At 45.0% G+C, this 22,562-nt stretch overlaps 1 protein-coding gene across 1 annotated transcript in view; it reads left to right on the forward strand.

The window, feature by feature from the left end:
- Window positions 1-22,562, forward strand: part of LOC126183371 (liprin-alpha-1) — a 1,187,054-nt gene that overhangs the window by 354,198 nt on the left and 810,294 nt on the right. The window contains exon 3 of the mRNA XM_049925301.1: window positions 20,873-20,951. The gene's annotated coding sequence lies outside the window, so the exon portion shown is untranslated. The remainder of the gene's footprint in view (window positions 1-20,872; window positions 20,952-22,562) is intronic.

Raw genomic sequence — 22,562 nt, forward strand, 5'->3', positions numbered from 1 at the left:
TCCTTTCCTCTCACCCAATCACCCTCACTCCATTTCCCCTTCTTCCCTACCTCCAACATATACCTATTTAAAACAATGGCAACAGTTGTCAAACACAGTATTATATATCGTTCTGAGAAGAAGAGACGGGTTACTAACACAACTACTTGGGTAAATTCTACATGTACGCGCAGTTCTTTTCTTTCCTACTTATTGTAAAATATTAGATGGTACATGTTTAGTTTCACTTCGTTTTAGATCTGAAGGTTATCCAGAGTGATCGGATCGTGTAATTTAGCTAATAATGTGCAGCTGAGGCCGAACAATAAATGAAAAATATTAAAAACTAAAATATGTAAATTGCTTGAATAAGAAGAAAATAAATTGAGGACATTGTCGTATAATTCTGGTGCGTATCCGCGCTGGAGAATCAAATCGAAGCACTCCGTTGGCACAAGATGCGCACTTTTACGTTTCCTGTTTCGTATTGATAAGTGTAAAACTCAGGAAGCGGAGAATGGAAGTAGTAAACTCGCGTCTCTTGCTTTGTATCCAGCACCTTTCCATTTAAAACTGTTACGGAGGTGTAAACTATGTTTAAATGTATAATGTAAATTTTCAGTTTCCCTCCGATTCTAGTCTGAGGAGTAACAGGTAAATATAAAGCGCATGCGTTCCGGCTACTAGGCGGTAGGGACCTGTAGTTGAAGCGACATGCCGCCAGGCGGCAGCACTGTACGTGTTCCAGCCTTGTTTCCGTAGCGCTCCGATAGATGGCTTACGGACGTAAACCGTCGCCACACCTGCCACCCTTCACAGCACTACACCCAGCTAGCGATGTGTTCGCTTCGCAGTTGTTCATTACTAGACCCTAAAAACGGCAGTAACTTTAACCCATTCGTTCATGTGGGACACAATATAAAACAATATTTCGGGGTAAATGGAGAGAGAATTTGAAGATATAATGTTCGTGTAATGATATTCTTAAATTCTCCTTTCTCATTGTTTTTCGTCCAAACAGCAATGTAAAGAATAAGAACACAATCTGCTGGCGTTTCAGATAGAGCAGTCGCTGGCGTATACTACTAAGGTTGAGTTCAAGCTTCACTGCTATACTCTTGAATCTTAACTAGCTCCTCTATACATGTGGCGCAAATTTTATTTGTCGAATATTTCGGTTTTCAGTAACGTGATACAGCCTCGTCTAATCTGCTTCGTTTTGTCAGTAACAATGTCTATATTCCAGTTTGTCATGTAATACGTAGATACAACAAAGGTTAATAAAAACGGACATTCAGAAATAGTCTCAAATCAATAAAATTTTTTCGTGTGTTAGATAGGATGTACATCATGTTGTTGTTGTTGTTGTTGTTGTTGTGGTCTTCAGTCCTGAGACTGGTCTGATGCAGCTCTCCATGCTCTCCTATCCTGTGCAAGCTGCTTCATCTCCCAGTACCTACTGCAACCTACATCCTTCTGAATCTGCTTAGTGTATTCATCTCTTGGTCTCCCTCTACGATTTTTACCCTCCACGCTGCCCTCCAATACTAAATTGGTGATCCCTTGATGCCTCAGAACATGTCCTACCAACCGATCCCTTCTTCTAGTCAAGTTGTGCCACAATCTTCTCTTCTCCCCAATCCTATTCAACACCTCATTAGTTATGTGATCTACCCATATAATCTTCAGCATTCTTCTGTAGCACCACATTTCGAAAGCTTCTATTCTCTTCTTGTCCAAACTATTTATCGTCCATGTTTCACTTCCATACATGGCTACACTCCATACAAATACTTTCAGAAACGACTTCCTGACACTTAAATCTAAACTCGATGTTAACAAATTTCTCTTCTTCAGAAACGCTTTCCTTGCCATTGCCAGTCTATATATTACATCCTCTCTACTTCGACCATCATCAGTTATTTTGCTCCCCAAATAGCAAAACTCCTTTACTACTTTGTGTCTCATTTCCTAATCTAATACCCTCAACATCACCCGACTTAATTCGACTACATTCCATTATCCTCGTTTTGATTTTGTTGATGTTCATCTTATATCGTCCCTTCAAGACGTTCAACTGCTCTTCCAAGTCCTTTGCTGTCTCTGACAGAATTACAATGTCATCGGCGAACCTCAAAGTTTTTATTTCTTCTCCATGGATTTTAAAACCTACTCCGAATTATTCTTTTGTTTCCTTCACTGCTTGCTCAATATACAGATTGAATAACATCGGGGAGATGCTACAACCCTGTCTCACTCCCTTCCCAACCACTGCTTCCCTTTCATGCCCCTCAACTCTTATAACTGCTATTTGGTTTCTATACAAATTGTAAATAGCCTTTCGCTCCCTATATTTTACCCCTGCCACCTTCAGAGTTTGAAAGAGAGTATTCCAGTCAACATTGTCAAAAGCTTTCTCTAAGTCTACAAATGCTAGAATCGTAGGTTTGCCTTTCCGTAATCTAGCTTCTAAGATAAGCCGTAGGGTCAGTATTGCATCACGTGTACCAATATTTCTACGGAATCCAAACTGATCTTCCCCAACGTCGGCTTCTACTAGTTTTTCCATTCGTCTGTAAAGAATTCGCGTTAGTATTTTGCAGCCGTGACTTATTAAACTGATAGTTCGGTAATTTTCACATCTGTCAACACCTGCTTTCTTTGGGATTGGAATTATTATATTCTTCTTGAAGTCTGAGGGTATTTCGCCTGTCTCATACATCTTGCTCACCAGATGCTAGAGTTTTGTCAGGACTGGCTCTCCCAAGGCCGTCAGTAGTTCCAATGGAATGTTGTCTACTCCGGGGTCCTTGTTTCGACCCAGGTCTTTCAGTGCTCTGTCAATCTCTTCACGCAGTATCATATCTCCCATTTCATCTTCATCTACATCCTCTTCCATTTCCATAATATTGTCCTCAAGTACATCGCCCTTGTAATGACCCTCTATATACTCCTTCCACCTTTGTGCTTTCCCTTCTTTGCTTAGAACTGGGTTTCCATCTGAGCTTTTGATATTCATGCAAGTGGTTCTCTTTTCTCCAAAGGTCTCTTTAATTTTCCTGTAGGCAGTATCTATCTTACCCATAGTGAGATAAGCCTCTACATCCTTACATTTATCCTCTAGCCATCCCTGCTTAGCTATTTTGCACTCCCTGTCGATATCATTTTTGAGACGTTTGTATTCCTTTTTGCCTGCTTCATTTACTGCATTTTTATATTTTCTCCTTTCATCAATTAAATTCAATATTTCTTCCGTTACCCAAGGATTTCTAATAGCCCTCGTCTTTTTACCTATTTGATCCTTTGCTGCCTTCACTATTTCATCCCTCAGAGCTACCCATTCTTCTTCTACTGTATTTCTTTCCCCCCATTCCTGTCAATTTTTCCCTTATTCTCTCCCTGAAACTCTGTACAATCTCTTGTTCTTTCAGTTTATCCAGGTCCCATCTCCTTAAATTCCCACCTTTTTGCAGTTTCTTCAGTTTTAATCTACAGTTCATAACCAATAGATTGTGGTCAGAGTCCACATCTGTCCCTGGAAATGTCTTACAATTTAAAACCTGGTTCCTAAATCTCTGTCTTACCATTATATAATCTATCTGATACCTTCTAGTATCTCCAGGATTCTTCCATGTATACAACCTTTTTTTATGCTTCTTGAACCAAGTATTAGCTATGATTAAGTTGTGCTCTGTGCAAAATTCTACCAGGCGGCTTTCTCTTTCATTTCTTAGCCCCAATCCATATTCACCTACTACGTTTCCTTCTCTCCCTATTCCTACTACCGAATTCCAGTCACCCATGACTATTAAATTTTTGTCTCCCTTCACTATCTGAATAATTTCCTTTATTTCATCATGCATTTCTTCAATTTCTTCGTCATCTGCAGAGCTAGTTGGCATATAAACTTGTACTACTGTAGTAGGCGTGGGCTTCATATCTATCTTGGCCACAATAATGCGTTCACTATGCTGTTTGTAGTAGCTTACGCGTACTCCTATTTTTTTATTCATTATTGAACCCACTCCTGCATTACCCCTATTTGATTTTGTATTTATAACCCTGTATTCACCTGACCAGAAGTCTTGTTCCTCCTGCCACCGAACTTCACTAATTCCCACTATATCTAACTTGAACCTTTCCATTTCCCTTTTTAAATTTCCTAACCTACCTGTCCGATTAAGGGAACTGACATTCCACGCTCCGATCCGTAGAACGCCAGTTTTCTTTTTCCTGATAGCGACGTCCTCTTGAGTAGTCCCCGCCCGGAGATCCGAATGGGGGATTATTTTACCTCCGGAATATTTTACCCAAGAGGACGTCATCATTATTTAACCATACAGTAGAGCTGCATGCCCTCGGGAAAAATTACGGCTGTAGTTTCCCCTTGCTTTCAACCGTTCGCAGTACCAGCACAGCAAGGCCGTTTTGGTTAGTGTTACAAGGCCAGATCAGCCAATCATCCAGACTGTTGCCCCTGTAACTACTGAAAAGTCTACCTCCCCTCTTCAGGAACCACGCGTTTGTCTGGCCTCTCAACAGATATCCCTCCGTTGTGGTTGCATCTGTTTTGCTGAGGCACGCAAGCCTTCCCACCAACGGCAAGATTCATGGTTCATGGGATCATACATGCTCGTATTCATAGCGAAACCGCATGCGGATAGATTGTCTTGGAGGCCAACTCAGTATCTTGTACAGTAACGTGTTCTAGAAACAGTGCTTTCAGACGTAGTTGATTCCATATTTTTAGATTTCCAAAAGATCTTTGACACCGTTTCCCACAAGCAGCTTCCAGTCGAATGGCGGGTATGGAGTATTGTCTCAGGTATGCGAATGGATTCATGATTACCTGTCTGAAAAGCCACAGTTCATAATAAGTGGCGGGTAGTCATCTAGTGAAACAAAAGTGATATTTGGGGTGCCAAAAGGACGCGTTATAGTCTCCTTGCTGCTCATAATATGTACAAACGCTTTAGAAGGTAATCTGAGTAAACCTCTTGGATGTTTGCAGACGATGCTGCTTTTTACCGTCTAGTAAAGTCTTTAGATGAACAAAACCAACTGAAAAATGATTTAGACAAGATACTTGCCTGTTACGAAAAGTGGCAGTTGATCCTAAACAATGAATTGTGTGGTCCTCCACACGAATCGTGAAAGAATTGCGTAAAATTTCGGTTATACGATAATGTACACAAATTTAAAGTTTGTCACTTTAACTAAATACCTAAGGATTACAGTTACTAACAACTTAAATTGGAACCATCCCATAAAAATGTTGTGGGGAAGGCGATCCATAGTCCACATATGATTGGCATAACGCTTAGAAGATACAATAGGTTTACTAAAGAGACTGCTTACACTACGCTTGTCTGCCTTCTTCTGGAGCATTGCCTGGTAGAATCGACGGAGGACATCGATAAAGTTCAAAGAGCAGCAGCTCGTTTCGTATTATTACGGAGTAGGGAAGTGTCATGGATGTTATAAGCGGGTTGCGGTGTCAGTAATTAAAACAAAGTCGATTTTTGTTGCTGCGGGATCTTTTCACGAAATTACAATCACCAACTTTCTTCTCCGAATGCGAAAACCTTTTGCCGCGTCTCACTTACATAAGGATAAATGACCGTCGTAATATAATAAGAGAAATTAGAGCTCGCACTGGAAGATCTACCGTCTCTAATGACTTCGTTTTCGTCGGGACGTTAAACCCTGATCTCCCTTCCATCTACGAAAACATTTCCTAACGTGCTGTTCGGGAGTGGAACGGTAGAGAAATGATATAGAAGGGTCCTATGAACCTTCCGCCAGACACTTAACGCTTGAATTCCCGAGTAGCCATGTTCATGTAGCTCTTACAAGGATTGACCACATCGTACGACCCACCGATTTCAATGAACTTCACTATGCCGTTTGAAGGCCGTTACAAACCAAATGCTGTGAAACGGTTTTGGTCAATTTATGAGACAGGCTCTGTTACGGACCAAGTGGAATAATTATAAATCCCAAAAACAAGGAAATTGTATTTTACATACTTAGGCCGTATGCAAATAATTTCCTAGGAATCGAAGAATTTGTGATTTCAAGCCGCTGTATATGTGTTTGAGGAAGAAAGCACTTTGAACGTTGGGCTGTGCCTAAGGGGTATAGGGGCTGCATTCAGATGAAAATGGCTCTGAGCGCTATGGGACTTAACAGCGGAGGTCATCAGTCCCCAAGAACTTAGAACTACTTAAACCTAACTAAACTAAGGACATCACACACATCCATGCCCGAGGTAGGATTCGAACCTGCGACCGTAGCGGTAGCGCGTTTCCAGACTGAAGCGCTTAGAACCGCTCGGCCACTCCGCCCGGCTGCAGTCAGATGAAAAGCAGTCTTCTGTGCCCATGCGCTCGAGTCGCATTTGTGTAATATTTTTTGCTTTTTGGCAAGATGATGTATGCTGTCGCGCCATCTATGTATTGTTTTAAATGTTATTGTGAACAAGGAAAAAGTTGTCGTCGTCGTGTGCGTGCGTGTGTGTGTGTGTGTGTGTGTGTGTGTGTGTGTGTGTGTGTGTGTGTCAAGGGATACGCCGCATCCTCTGTCAGATTTAATGGTAAAATGGCCCAGTGGGTAACCCTTCTAAACCCGAACGCAGATCAGTCATGAAAACAGGAAGGAGGTGTACTAAATTGTGAAAAAAGAAGCAAATAGAAACAGTGAACGGTCCAAGATCATGATGTGCAACACCGAGTGCATTACTAGAACTCCGCCGTAGGGTTGTGTGGTGACAGTGTTGAACTGTAAAGCGGGAGGTCCGTGTTCGAACCAACCTCGTACCTTTTTTTTTTTTTTTTTTTTCGCAAAATTATGAACTTCCTGCGCAGTCATTGACGCATCTGTTCTCCTTCTGTAGCCTCGGCAATTGTCATACTACCGGTATACATTGGTTATAGAGCATGGGTCATGTAGTAAGAATATAGTACCGTCGCAGGTAAATGCGATGAGTAGTGTGAGCAGGCGAGATGCCGCATAGACCTCTTACAGAAATGAAAACTACAAATAAACGAGTGTAAACTATATTACGACAAATGAATTCAAAAGTTAAAACTTCCAAAACGGAACGCAAGAGTCATAACATGTGGTACTTGCATAGAACAAATACGACGTCTTGAGGTCCCTTCCTTACACCTCGCTGTTGCAAACGGATGTTACACCACGATACAGACAAAAATTTGAATATAGCCAACAGACACGTAAATGACCGGACGGACAATCCATAATTTTGTGGAAAAAAGGGTAACGAGTGAGATTTGAACACAGATCTTCGCCCTTGCAGTCCACCACCATTACCACGTAACCACAATTCCAAGGCTATTCAGATTCGCTCGATGTAACTTATTTTGAGCTTAAACTGTTCACTGTTCCTAATTTGCTTCTTCTTTCACAGTTTAGTACACCATCTTCCTGTTTTCGTGCTTGATCTGTGTTTAGTTTTTGACGGACTATTCACTGGGCCATATTGCCACTAAATATGAGGGAGTGCGATGGGGAGTTCCCTTGTAAGTACAAAGATGTTCTTCGTCACAGAGTGGATTTTAGTGGGTTTTTCTCATGAGATAAAGTGTACAGTTTAGGCAATGAGCCACCAAACTACTTCTGCAATTATTGGCGTAACCTCTCACTCATTTTGTTTCTCGAAGACTCGGTTCTATTGTAAGCAGAGAAATCGTCTGCACCAATCGCAGTAAATGAAGCCATTTAGCTGCACGCATATATTTTTCACAAAGAAAAGAAAACTGTGATTACCTTTATTGAGACACTTATTTCGGCGGTTGATTTCGACGCCTGCTGTGCGTATGATAACTTTTTGTGAAATATTAATTCTGAGCCGGCCGCAGTAGCCGAGCGGTTCTGGGCGCTTCAGTCCGGAACCACGCGTCTGCTACGGTCGCAGGTTCGGATCCTGCCTCGGGCATGGATGTGTGTGATATCCTTAGGTTAGTTAGGTTTAAGTAGTTCTAAGTTTAGGGGACTGATGACCTCAGCTGTTAAGTCGCATAATGCTTAGAGCCATTTGAACCATTTATTAATTCTGATAACCGATAATTTAGAAGGTTTCGAGGCTTCATGACATCAGTTGCATAACACAGTTCTCGAAATGGTATGCAACAGTTTCCCTTAATTTAGTAAATTTGTATTAATACGGTGTCTTTTATCTGTTATGACCTTTAATCGGACTCCGAAAAACGATCGTTAACACTCTATTCATTACGTAACGTTTTTTTTTCACTCTTTCGTCACCACATTGCCTAAAAATTCATAATATTTTTACGACGAAAAATTCGTAAAGCATAAAATCTGCACAAAAGGTGTAACATGGGTAGTGAAAATTAGTAGGCGGAAAGCTTATCACTTTTCTACTTTGTTTACAATATAATTTGTTTAATCTAAAACAACTATATGTAGTTCTCGCGACAGGTCCATTCTCTTGTCAAAGAGTAAAAATTTTGGAATAGGTGTGATTCGGACCCACAGCACAATGAGATTTCTGTGATCCAAATACAGTTTGTGAATAAAGTCTAGGAGCACTTTCAATTATTTATTGCACAATATCTAAACATTGTACAGATGTCATACATATTGCATTTTGAAGATAAACTCTGAAAGTTTCTTTTTTTACAAACATTCGATATGCGAACCATGAGTGATCCGGCAGACAGTACGGCAATCGAATTCTTGCCATACCCGTCCCAGCAAGGAATCGTCGACTGTGGCAGTCGCTTCCCGTACTCTCTGCCGGAGCTCTGCTACATCACGTGGTAGAGGCGGTACATACACCAGATCTTTAATGTGTTCTCACAGAAAAAGTCACCCGGATCCGTCTGGTGAACGGGGAGGCCATTTCATGAAACAGCTGTCCCCTTCAGTAGCACGACCGAACCACGCTCCTTGAGTAGCACGACCGAACCACGCTCCTTGAGTAGCACGACCGAACCACGCTTCTGTACTGGATCCAGTTCGAGTGGTTTCATAGACAACTTCTGTCGGAGGACTTTCCAGCTGTCATTGGAGCCATTTCGAGTTCACGGGATGCACGACGCACTCACACTGGGACGTCGGTTTCTCCTTGCCGGGCACAGGCAACCCGTCGTAACGAATTTGTTGTGCCAGTGGTAAATTGCCTTCCTTGTTGGTGACTTCTTACCGTACTTGGCTCTAAACAGCCGTTGAACAACTGTAGCACACTTATTTTGTCGAACTCCAACACACAAAAAGCTCGCTCCACACCTAAACTCGTCATGTTTGCGACTAGCGCTGACTATCGGCAAATTACCAAACTACGCTGTGTCGGTATACATGAAAAAAATCTTTCAGGGGTTCTCTTAAAAATGACATGTATGATATCTGTACAATTTTTGTTCAATAAATAATTCAAACTGTTCCTGAACTTTCTGTAAACCCTGTAGAAGCGTTACGCCACGTCGCCACCGCTCCATGTAGTACGGGGTTGACCCCCAAATATAGTTGCAGCGAATCGAATTAACTTATTCTTCGATTTCTCAGAAACTGTTAGCTTGCGAGCCTGAATAGTTTCGTTGCTTGGTTCCACAGCTTTGGTACGTCGTAGAAATGACACGTGAAACTGCCAAATGATTTGTTTGGAATTGTACGACCGGCTTCAGTCAGAGAAGTTTTCCAGTACGTGTGTATTAGTAAAAGGTGTCGCATATATCTCGTAAAACAGTTGTCAAAATGCAATATTTATGTAAAGGTAGGAACATCTACCATTGGCTGAAACTTGTCGTACAATTAAAAATAAATTATTAAGCCACTTCACGTTCTACAATATGTCATTTCCGCGACGTAAAATAAAATTTCCTGATTTACTAGTGTCCAAACGATTCTACCTGACCCGAAACGAATATTTGCTCCTGACCTTTAAATTGATCATCTTTCTGAAAGGAAGGGTTCGTTACGTAAACCACTCACAGGAGCCACCGACTCGCAGAATGAAGCGCGTCAAAATTGTTGTTTGGTTAGTGTCTGGCGTTTCCTTGTTGAAACAATCGCGTCCGGCTTCAATGCGTGCCAGTTACCCTAGGCGTCAGTATTAAATGGATGTTCAGTAGGTAAAAGTAAGGACACACGCTTAAAAAGATTTTTAGTGTTTTACATTCAAGTTTTATATACATAACCTGCATAACTCAACACTTACGTCTGTACATACTGATGAGCCAAAACGTTATGACTACTGCCCGCAACGATATCGAATGCCGCCTAGTGGTGCTGCAGTTACGTGAGGCGGCAAGGGATGAGTGTAAGCGAAGCAGAGACAAATGCGGAGTTGGTCTAGCGACGATACGAGTCGCAGATGGGGAAGACAACTGACATAAGGTATTGTACGTCCACGCCTCGTCGCAATGGATGTCCGAGGCTAGTCCACCGTAAATCGGGAAAGGAGGCAACGTGTGGCAGATCTGACTGCAGAGAACAGTGCTGCTGCAGGCACAGGTGTTTCGGAGCACGTTGTTCAACATGGTGCTCCGCAGCACGCGACTCTTGCGTGCTCTCATTTTGACGGAAAGACATCGTCAATTGCGACTGCAGTGGGCATCGAGAGTGGAGCGTAGACCAATGGAAACGATTCCTCTCAATGGACTCTCTCCTTACACCAGGCCGATGGTTGTGTCTGGATACGTCATTATCCAGGCGAAACGCTGCTCGAAACGTGCAGCAGTGAGGGCACTGTTATGTTGTTACGCCATGGGGGACATTGGCTTATGGTATTAATGGAAGTCATACTGACAGCTGTGGTCGATGTGAACATTACTGCGGACCGGTATCAGCACTTGCTTGTAGTCTTCAGGTATCATTAATCCACTAACAGCATTCGGGAGGACGACGGTTCAATCCCGCGTCCGGCCATCCCGATTTAGGTTTTCCGTGATTTCCCTAAATCACGCCAGGCAAATGCCGGGATGGTTCCTCCGTGTGGCAGATCTGACTGCAGAGAACAGTGCTGCTGCAGGCACAGGTGTTTCGGAGCACGTTGTTCAACATGGTGCTCCGCAGCACGCGACTCTTGCGTGCTCTCATTTTGACGGAAAGACATCGTCAATTGCGACTGCAGTGGGCATCGAGAGTGGAGCGTAGACCAATGGAAACGATTCCTCTCAATGGACTCTATCCTTACACCAGGCCGATGGTTGTGTCTGGATACGTCATTATCCAGGCGAAACGCTGCTCGAAACGTGCAGCAGTGAGGGCACTGTTATGTTGTTACGCCATGGGGGACATTGGCTTATGGTATTAATGGAAGTCATACTGACAGCTGTGGTCGATGTGAACATTACTGCGGACCGGTATCAGCACTTGCTTGTAGTCTTCAGGTATCATTAATCCACTAACAGCATTCGGGAGGACGACGGTTCAATCCCGCGTCCGGCCATCCCGATTTAGGTTTTACGTGATTTCCCTAAATCACGCCAGGCAAATGCCGGGATGGTTCCTCTGAAAGGGCACGGCCGACTTCCTTCCCCATCCGTCCCTAATCCGATGAGTCCGATGACCACGCTGTCTGGTCTCCTTCCCCAAAACAACCAACCAACCAACCAACCTAATCCATTAACAGTTTCGTCAAGCTATGTAACAACTATAGTTATGCATTCTGAACTTTATGAAGTCTTACAATAAAATATGTCAGTGGATATATATCATATCGTCCAATATTAAAAGAGATTGAATTTAAAAAAAATGCCGTGTGCTATTTATATGGGTATTATGGAAGAGAGGGTTGTAATTCTTTTTAAAGGTGTCGGCCGGTGTGGCAGAGGGGTTCTAGGCGCTTCAGTCCGGAACCGCGCTGCTGCTGCGGTCGCCGGTTCGAATCCTGCCTCGGGCATGGATCTGTGTGATATTCTTAGGTTAGCTAGGTTTAAGTACTTCTTAGTTGTAGGGGACTGATGACCTCAGATGTTTAAGTCCCATAGTGCTTAGAGCCATTTGAACCATTTTTAAAGGTAGAAAATTTTAGACAATAAGTAATACGAAAAATGTGCACACGTCAGCGGCTGTCACATTGCAAGATTATAACAAATGTAGACTATTTATGTCCAAGCTAAAATTCTCAGTGAAACCGTACATGGTGGACACAAACAGTCTGAGAAGCTTGTAAGAGTTTTGCAGGGTAGGATGTCCTGGCAAATAATTGTTAAGAAAAAATTCGATGCGTTGTGCCGTTTCAAAGTTAATTAGCATTAAAGTTAGCCAATCAGGTAGTTGCGAGCTCAAATTCAAGCGACCCTCCAGAGACGGTTTCCTAAAACCGAACAACAGTGATGCAAAAATTGGACATGAAACGGTAGTAAGGATAGAACCCGAGCCGAAGGTTGAGTAGTCTCGTGCGCAGTCATGGACGCTGTGACGACGACAACAACACACACTACTCGTATCTGGCAGGGCGCTTGAATTTGCGCGAGCAGCGATCTGATTGGCAAACTTCATTGCTAATTAACTCGGAAACGGCGCAACGTATCGAATTTTTTCTTGACAATTATTTCTCAGCACTACCTACCCTGCAACAGCCTAACAAGGTTTTCAGACTGTTTCTGACCAAGCTGTATGAAGCGTGTCGGGGGGACGCGGATCCAGTGCAATGTTGTTGTCGTATTACGGAGACGGAGCGATTTAGCTGACGTCCAAAAGGGCCTGATCATTGACTTTCGGGCCAAGGATAGAAGCATTTCAGAAATGGCTAATCTGTAAACTGTTCGCTTGCCGCCGTGTTTAAAGCATACCGTATATGGCAAAATGGCGCCATCCAAAACCAGGGCCGAGGCAACTGCGATTCACCACAGGCCATAGTTGACAGGGCTGAACGACGGCTGCGGAGCTACACTCCTGGAAATGGAAAAAAGAACACATTGACACCGGTGTGTCAGACCCACCATACTTGCTCCGGACACTGCGAGAGGGCTGTACAAGCAATGATCACACGCACGGCACAGCGGACACACCAGGAACCGCGGTGTTGGCCGTCGAATGGCGCTAGCTGCGCAGCATTTGTGCACCGCCGCCGTCAGTGTCAGCCAGTTTGCCGTGGCATACGGAGCTCCATCGCAGTCTTTAACACTGGTAGCATGCCGCGACAGCGTGGACGTGAACCGTATGTGCAGTTGACGGACTTTGAGCGAGGGCGTATAGTGGGCATGCGGGAGGCCGGGTGGACGTACCGCCGAATTGCTCAACACGTGGGGCGTGAGGTCTCCACAGTACATCGATGTTGTCGCCAGTGGTCGGCGGAAGGTGCACGTGCCCGTCGACCTGGGACCGGACCGCAGCGACGCACGGATGCACGCCAAGACCGTAGGATCCTACGCAGTGCCGTAGGGGACCGCACCGCCACTTCCCAGCAAATTAGGGACACTGTTGCTCCTGGGGTATCGGCGAGGACCATTCGCAACCGTCTCCATGAAGCTGGGCTACGGTCCCGCACACCGTTAGGCCGTCTTCCGCTCACGCCCCAACATCGTGCAGCCCGCCTCCAGTGGTGTCGCGACAGGCGTGAATGGAGGGACGAATGGAGGCGTGTCGTCTTCAGCGATGAGAGTCGCTTCTGCCTTGGTGCCAATGATGGTCGTATGCGTGTTTGGCGCCGTGCAGGTGAGCGCCACAATCAGGACTGCATACGACCGAGGCACACAGGGCCAACACCCGGCATCATGGTGTGGGGAGCGATCTCCTACACTGGCCGTACACCACTGGTGATCGTCGATGGGACACTGAATAGTGCACGGTACATCCAAACCGTCATCGAACCCATCGTTCTACCATTCCTAGACCGGCAAGGGAACTTGCTGTTCCAACAGGACAATGCACGTCCGCATGTATCCCGTGCCACCCAACGTGCTCTAGAAGGTGTAAGTCAACTACCCTGGCCAGCAAGATCTCCGGATCTGTCCCCCATTGAGCATGTTTGGGACTGGATGAAGCGTCGTCTCAACGCTGGTCCAACTGAGGCGCCAGGTGGAAATGGCATGGCAAGCCGTTCCACAGGACTACATCCAGCATCTCTACGATCGTCTCCATGGGAGAATAGCAGCCTGCATTGCTGCGAAAGGTGGATATACACTGTACTAGTGCCGACATTGTGCATGCTCTGTTGCCTGTGTCTATGTGCCTGTGGTTCTGTCAGTGTGATCATATGATGTATCTGACCCCAGGAATGTGTCAATAAAGTTTCCCCTTCCTGGGACGATGAATTCACGGTGTTCTTATTTCAATTTCCAGGAGTGTATATGCGGGCGAATAGAAGTGCAGTTGTTGAGCAACTGACCGCCCAGATGAACCAGGCACTGACCTCCGCAGCAGGCGCCTGATTCAGGCACTCTTCCTGGCAGTTCTTGATCGGCGACGAAGGCTGCAATTTTCACGCCAATACCACAGTTGGAATTTCAGTGAGTGGCGATAGGTGGCTTTTTCAGATGAATCACCTTTTGTGCTCTATCGTACAGATGCCCTTAGCCACGTGGGGCGTGAAATGTCTGAGTGCAACCACTCTGCAACAATCGTCGGAAGGGTTCAGGCCGGAGGAGGGAACGGTAAGGTCTGGAGAATGTTTTCGTGGCATTCGCTGGGTGATGATGTCATTCTGGAAGGCGCAATGGATCAACACAAGGATGTGTCTATCATTGGGAGCACTTAGATAGGGCTGTTCGCGCCATGGCTTCTCAGGGTAACATTTGTTAATTGTGTAGTATGTTTACGTTCCGTGTCAGAAACGTCGATCAATGTGACGACCATCAGCATCAACGACAGCCTGGAACTGCACTAGACTGCTCTACTGCTGCCCAAATCATCTCAGATGGGATATTGGCATGAAATGTATAACACAGCTCGTGGACTGCTTGAAGATTGCACATTGCGTCCAGCATTCTCAGCTATAGCAACGGTTACTCCTCCAACAATTTGTGGCGCAGCTGGCCGTCGGCCACTCCCAAGAGCAGTTCCCAAATACCCAGTTAATTCGAATTTGCGAAGGACAGTAGCACTGTTGCTGTTGACTTGATAAAACAGCTTTATGTGTAAAGCTGTGCTCAACTTGTCCAGATCACTTTTGACTGTCTACAACTGTAATGTACACAGATGGTTGCGTTTGAGTCCTAACGGTAAGTCGTCATACTAGCACTACTAACTACGCAAATCCTGCAGTGCACAGTCTGAACGTTATTCCTATAGAGTCGTGTACCGATACGGTTAGTAGTTCCCCGTCTATACTGGTTAAAGTATCGAAAGTTTAATTATAACTACCCTGTTTGAAATCAAGTAGTATGTAGTGCAACTGCATTGCTACGTGAATATAGCGCGTTTGCAGTGTCTCCTCTTCCCTCCTCCTGCCGCTCAGAGAATGTGGTGTGGCAGTAGGGGAAGTGGAGGAGGATATTAGTGTTCAACGCCCCATCGACACAGTCATTAGAGACGGAGCACAAGCTCGGATTAGGGACGGATGGGGAAGGAAATCGACCGCGCCCTTTCAAAGGAATCATCCCGGCATTTGCCTGAAGCGATTTATGGAAATCACGGAAAACCTAAATCAGGATGGCTGGACGCGGATTTGAACCGTCGTCCTCCTGAATGCTAGTCCAGTGTGCTAACCACTGCACCAGGTAGGGGAAGTGTGCAGCCAAACTGAGAGCTATGGCTTGCGAGCCAAAGCACTGCCCATGTGCCAAACTCTTGTCCATACCTGATAATGCACAATATTTTGAACACGTACGGACACTGCTCTCACCTGTCCAGAAAGTCCACCAAACCAAGGCAGCAGTGGAAATGTTGGAGCTGTGTCAAATCGATGCAGATTATGTCTTTAGCTGCTTTATCACCATGGACGAGTGGTGGGTGTATCGCTACGAACCCAAGACAAAGGAGAATAGCGAGCAGTGAAAAGCTAAGAAGATCTAAATGTGACATTCAGGCTTTTTTTCCCACTTTCATGGTGTAATGCTAACAGATTGCTCTCGTAAAGGGGAAACTGCCATGGAAACATACTACCAAAATCTCCTGACGAGGTTGTGGGAGTGTCAAGTAGCTGTCCAAGGGGCTGCTTTCGCTCCCAGCATATTCTGCAGTCGGCAGTCACACATGCTGCTCCTTCGGGCTATCTGATTCCGCCTCTCACCCCTTCTCCTCCTCCTCCTCCTCCTCCCCCCCCCTACGCTCTCCCGTCCCCTATCACCACAGTATTCTGCTGACATGGCACCCAGTGACTTATTCCTCTTTTTTAAGATGAAGAAATCCTCGTATAGCAGGCATTTCCAGAATGAAACCGAGGTTATTTTTCTTTCCTGAGCAGTCAAAATGCAGACTTCAACAGCCAAGGTCTCAACGAAAGCAACAGTCATTGAGAAAAAGTTTCGCATTGAAGGGGGTATGCAAGGTGATGCAACAGCCTGCAAACAAATTGGAAGAGCTGATAAAGGAATTAAAATTCGACGACTTTGGAATAGGAATTTACGATCTTGAAAGTAATCCTGAGCCAGTGAGGGGTCAACAGAAACGACAAGGACAGTCATTGCACACGCTCATTAGATTAAGCAAAGGTTACTTACTGTCTACTTAAAAACGTTGTACGTTACAGGTTGTGTTCAAAATGGCGACCACCACATTCAGCTCTGGCATAATATTTTCCTAGAACATTCTGACGCACTCTTCAAAGTACTTTAGACATCGCAAGATCATCATCAGAGGTTGCAAGGATCCTGGCGGAAGTATTTTCTCGTCGGGTACTGGTGTCACGTACACGAGGATTTTGATATGACGCCATAAAAAAAAAAATCAAGAGGCGGTAGAGCATGGGAACGGAATGCCCATCCCCTACCGATCTAATGCCCACGATATATGGCATTGTGTAAATGACGCTCTTGCGCAGAAGAGTGTGCAGGTGCTTCTCCTAGTTGCCTCCACATCATGGTACTCATGGTAAGTGGTACATCCTGTAGCAGTTGTGAAAGAATTCCTTCGGTGTGCGCCTTGTATCTCACACCATTTAAACTTGGTGAGAGATGATATGGTTCGAACACGTGTTCGTCGATAATACCTGTACCGGCCCATGCTGTTGGTGGTAGTGTTCGAAGGGGACGCGACGATTGTGTCGCGTCCAGATGTGGCTGTTGCGACAATTAAATAACCCAATTCTGTTGAGCCGTGCCTCGTCTGTGAACAACACGATGTTTAGAAATCTGGACTCATTCTAACAACGGAGAACAGTCTATTCACAAAACCAAACGCTCTGTCGGAAATAATCCACACTCAACCCGTAAGTCGCTAATGACGATAGGGATGCAAGTGGTTCTCATGTTGGACACATCACACAGTATCCTGAGACTTGTCCATGGTATGAGCTATGCCACACGTGCGAGTTTATGGCTTCTCTTCCACATGCGCAAGGACCTCCACTTACACATCGATTATACGGTGAACCACTGGACGTAAGACACCCGTCTCCCGGTGTCAACGGTGAATGGTTTAAAACGTCTGATGCTATGGTTTACGTCTAGTCGGAGTCTGAGTGCGGTACGGCCGTTGAACTTCGTGTGTATGGCCATTGGATCTGCTATACATGAAATGCTTCTCTCATTTCTGCAAATGGGTGCCGTTCCATTTCGAAAAGTACTCTACGTACCACGAACTCTGCAGTTAACTTCGGTAATGCCGCAGTTCGTACTACCAATCCACAGCAGTACTGCAATGAAAAATATTTATCTCAGAACTCACGATTGAAAAGCACGTGTACGTATACAAAAGTCGATACATAAGACCTTAATAGAGTGTCAACAGACGTAACGCGCTTGAATTACAAGCACTTGTATGTACACGGAAGCAATACGTAGTCTTTGTTTAATGTGCGGCGCGTGTCCGTTTATTATACTGGTTTTTCCTGACATTCCAAAGCTTTCACTGCTTCAGGATTACTTCTGAGAACGTTAAGTTCCAACTCACAAGTTGTATTCGACTCCCTATGAGCTCCTTCATTTCGTGTGCAACCTTTCGAATTGCCTGTGAGGAGGAAGGCTAACATCATTACTAAGAGCTGTGTCCACAGAATTTTTTTTTCCGAGGTGATAATTAAAAATTATACTGCCCCTTAGACGATACGATGGTCTGACCGCAGCGTGATTAGCGTGGCTCGTCAAATGATGCAGCTAGATTAGGGACGTCGAATTTTATCTAGGTATTGCGCGCTATGTCTGCTGTTTGTAGCAATTCGTCAAGTAAACTTGATTGTAATGCTGACGGGACGAATTTCCGTCTCATCACAATGGTGCTAGAACACGTAAAGATGTAATTAGTTTATTGACTTGTAATTCATGAATGTATATCAGAAAGATGCCAAGTAAACATAAAATAGGGCTTGGCCGTCTGGTGAATGTGCTTGCCAATTGAATTAAATATCGTGAGAAGCGGTTTGAGTATTCGAGATGTGTGCTACGTCTCTCTGGAGTTGTATGAACGACTGTATGACAGAGCTTTGGCGCCCCGTAGCCGGTGATCAGTGCCTTATACGTCCTGGATATCGCTGCCGTCTCGAAAGCCCATCCCTGACTTCTGCAGACGTGATTTTGAGTCAGTATTCTGTTGGGTTTTTTGTGTCTCCATTATCGGAGACGGGCCGCGTGGTGATGATGTGTGGGAGGTAGTCTAGCTTCCAGCACAAACGTCCTGTCACTGTGGGTACTGATTTGTGGTGTGTTAAGATGCGATACACAGCAGTGCTACACGGCTCACACGTAACGCCCAAAGAGTTGCTCAGTTACTCCGCAGAACCGTACATTTCCCTCTGACCCACTATAAGACCTTTCGGAAATTTAGTTCATTACAGAGATTGCTCTCGTGCAGAATACACATAATCTTAGTTTGACTAACACTATGTTGGCGGGCCACTCGCCTGGAGTTTGTTGACCCCGGTCCTTCGAATATGGTGTATGCACAGTCCGCCGCCTCCCTGCACGTTCGTCTGTATGAAAGGACACATGATCTCACAAACACCCAAAAAGGTCTTCAAATGTTGTGTGATGGCCGGCCGCGGTGGCCGAGCGGTTCTAGGCGCTTCAGTCTGGAACCGCGCGACTGCTACGGTCGCAGGTTCGAATCCTGCCTAGGGCATGGATGTGTGTGATGTCCTTAGGGTAGTTAGGTTTAACTAGTTCTAAATTTTAGGGGACTGATGACCTCAGCTGTTAAGTCCCATTGTGCTCAGAGCCATTTTTTGTTGTGTGATGTGGTTGGTGTCTGTGGTGGTACTTGTTTTGGTATAGCCGTGTTGCCTCTCGACCGTTTCCATCTGCTTGAAAGTACACAAACACCATCTTGGCTTGTTGCCAACACGCATACCAGACCATCCTGCTGCTTACAGTATGCTGCGTCAATCACACAACCTGCAACACACAAGAAACACACGGTACGTGGTAAGAGGAACTGTCTTCATCAGCGCCATCTACCGTAGCAACGATGCATTCCAGGAGACATGATCATAGGACCTTCTCTCCGTCCCTGCAGATTGTCGATTTCATCATTGTTCACCCTGTATATACCGGATTTCAAGAAATATTGCAGGAAAGTATCAAAGTTCTATCCTCAGGAAGTGAGCGTTCGGGTCAATTGCGCGAATGACGCATTGTCGTTTTGGCAGGGTCCATTTTTTAAATTATTTTACTGACGTTGACTTTTACAATTATACAACCATCTAAATTATGTTCTCACGGTATCTCGTATGGGAAGGTGTCTGTCGCCGTCCTCCCACCTGCTGCGAAGTGTCGTTTGGGTAGGAGTGATGAGTGCTTGTGCACAGTAGTCCTGTGTTGATTTTGTGGAAGGGAGAGAGTGAAACATACTGGAAGCATCAAGGGCACCGCCGAGCTCAACATTTCCATCCGACGGACGGATCACAATCAATAGTGTCACGTGCCTTCACTACATGACGTTTAAATTTAATCCAGGACGTGAAACCAAAATCTGGTGATCAGGAACATTTTACCCTACCAACTCTCCTCCCTTTGCTAGTCAGAGAGCCGGCCGGTGTGGCCGAGCGGTTCTAGGCGCTTCAGTCTGGAACCGCGCGACCGCTACGGTCGCAGGTTCGAATCCTGCCTCGGGCATGGATGTGTGTGATGTCCTTAGGTTAGTTAGGTTTAAGTAGTTCTAAGTTCTAGGGGACTGATGACCTCCGATGTTAAGTCCCATAGTGCTCAGAGCCATTTGAACCATTTTGCTAGTCAGAGACATAGTGATGAAAATCTCTTCCACCGCCTGGATTCCTACTGACTACCACTGTGTCTGACGCCACTGCACAAGCATATGTTACCGTTCTCGGCTGCGGATGTGGGGAAAGTATGATACACTAATAATATCCACCCATCTCGTTATTAGCAGAAACGCTTCATGCGTGATCGAACACGCCAGTATTCTTTCTGTATAGCCTTCACAGATATTTATCTGATGTCACAATGGCGCTAGAACACGTAAAGATGTAATTAGTTTATTGACTTGTAATTCATGAATGTATATCAGAAAGTTGCCAAGTAAAATCATTTTTAAATGGGTAGGTTCACTTGTTAAGGCCCTTGGAACTTAGCAGTCGGTTGAGGTTACTTGTGAACTTTCTCTGGAACAGAATTCGCAGTTTCAATTTTTAATGTAATAACTTCACATGTACCTGCAGTAATTGTATTCATTTGAGAAGCCACGACTAGTGATTGACGATGAGGTATGAGAATGTCTATTTTTGTCATATCTGTTTTTGTAATTGTGTGACAACGTACGTACTGTCATAATGATTCTTTTGAAATGTGTCTCAAACAAAACAGCCAGTATTGTTACACTTGTCCAACAAAGCTAAATTACTTTGTCTTTGCAGGTAAGAAGCAGATGTCCATGCGTTGTGCAAATGAGACAGTAACTTCACTTTGTGACGACTTCTCCATTATTCTCTAAAGGTAAGGCGTTGGATAATTCTTGTTTCCGTCGTTCTTTTGTTTCCTAATTTTTTCAGTTTTTTCTCAATTTTTCGTACATGAAATGTATTCCTACTTGCGAATCTGGATAACCACCAGATGTACAATGGAAGGACGACTGTGGAAAAATTGCACCGGCCCGGGATGTGTCTACAACTTTCACTCGTACACCCATTATGTATATTCTCGCACTGAGGAAACATTTTGATTGAAATTCGCTTGCCAGATGTCGGCGAATAAATACAATATTGCAGGGCCTGTGTTATTCAGAAGTGCATTCATTCATGTCCAAAGGAATATTGCATCGTACTTCTGAAAAACACAGGTGCTGCAATATGGTATTTTCTTTTCATATTTTTCGGACCTGTGTCACACCTACCGCTAACTGGTTACACTTTAACTTTCGGACGTGTAAGACATGGAAAGGGGGAGGGGGGAAGTTCTCGTTTATTTGCATAATGACGCATTTTTTGCTGCAAACATTGGTTAGGTAACATAACGATGGAAGTGCGTTGCTTTGTGATGAACGGGAATCGAACATCTCCATCCAGGCGCTTTTTAACAAAATAAAGTTCTGAGTGTCCGAAAGATTTTTTGAAGCCATTTGTGGCTCATCAACTTTTCCTGTTATCCTGTGTTGCAGTGCCCCCCTGCGGGTCTGGGGGTAAGAATAGGCCAGAGGTATTCCTGCCTGTCGTAAGAGGCGACTAAAAAGAGTCTCTCACGTTTCGGCCTTTGTGTGATGGTCCCCTGTAGGGTTTGACCCTTATTTTTCAAAATTTTCCCGAAAAGCGAGCCAATTGGAGAAGGGCGCCTTACATGGTGCATCGTGTCCATCGTGCATTGAGATCTTTAGCCCACTTTCTCGTCGTCGCATTGCAGTCTCGCCCATTCTCTATCTCTTGGGTGAGGATACCTTCCTGTGTGCGTTTTGCACCATGCACTATGCAGTGTCACTTTTTGTGCCGACGATGACCATGGCATTCTTTGCACCCCATATTCAGCACAGTAGCTAGTCCGGTTTGGGGGTGGGGGCGCGCCATGTGCCCTGTTGGTTGTAGCCCCCTGACAACACAGGGATCACTCTGCTGATGCCTGCGCCGCTAATTCCCCACGAATGCTAAGGAGTAGATGTCTGTCATTCTGGGGCATCAGAACTCCGGGCAATGGCCATCCTACCAGGTGGCCTTTGCTGCGGCTGGATGGTGCCCGTGTGGAGGGCCCCTGGTCGTAGTTGAGTGGCATCAGGGCGGATGACGCGCGATGAAACGTACGACTTAATCACTTGCAGGTGATCAAACATCAGCAATCTCTAAGCGTTCTAAGTCTCAGTACAATGCAAGGAAGTACGACCCTAAATCATTCCCCTCCCTGGCCACACCATGGGAGGAATGCCAGGCTAAGGATGGCAGTGAACCTTATTCATCCCAGTACCTCGTATGTACGAGAACTGATGGGGACTCCTTTGTTTCGATGAAGCCACAGTTTTTTTGTAGACAATTTAGAGGACAAGTTTGGGGAAGTTGGAGGGCTTGTCCAAAATGTGGTCAGGGTCAGTCTTGATGAAAGCAGCATCCTCTGCCCAGTCACAGG

The sequence above is a fragment of the Schistocerca cancellata genome, chromosome 4, assembly GCF_023864275.1.
Source record: "Schistocerca cancellata isolate TAMUIC-IGC-003103 chromosome 4, iqSchCanc2.1, whole genome shotgun sequence".
Classification (NCBI taxonomy): domain Eukaryota; kingdom Metazoa; phylum Arthropoda; class Insecta; order Orthoptera; family Acrididae; genus Schistocerca; species Schistocerca cancellata.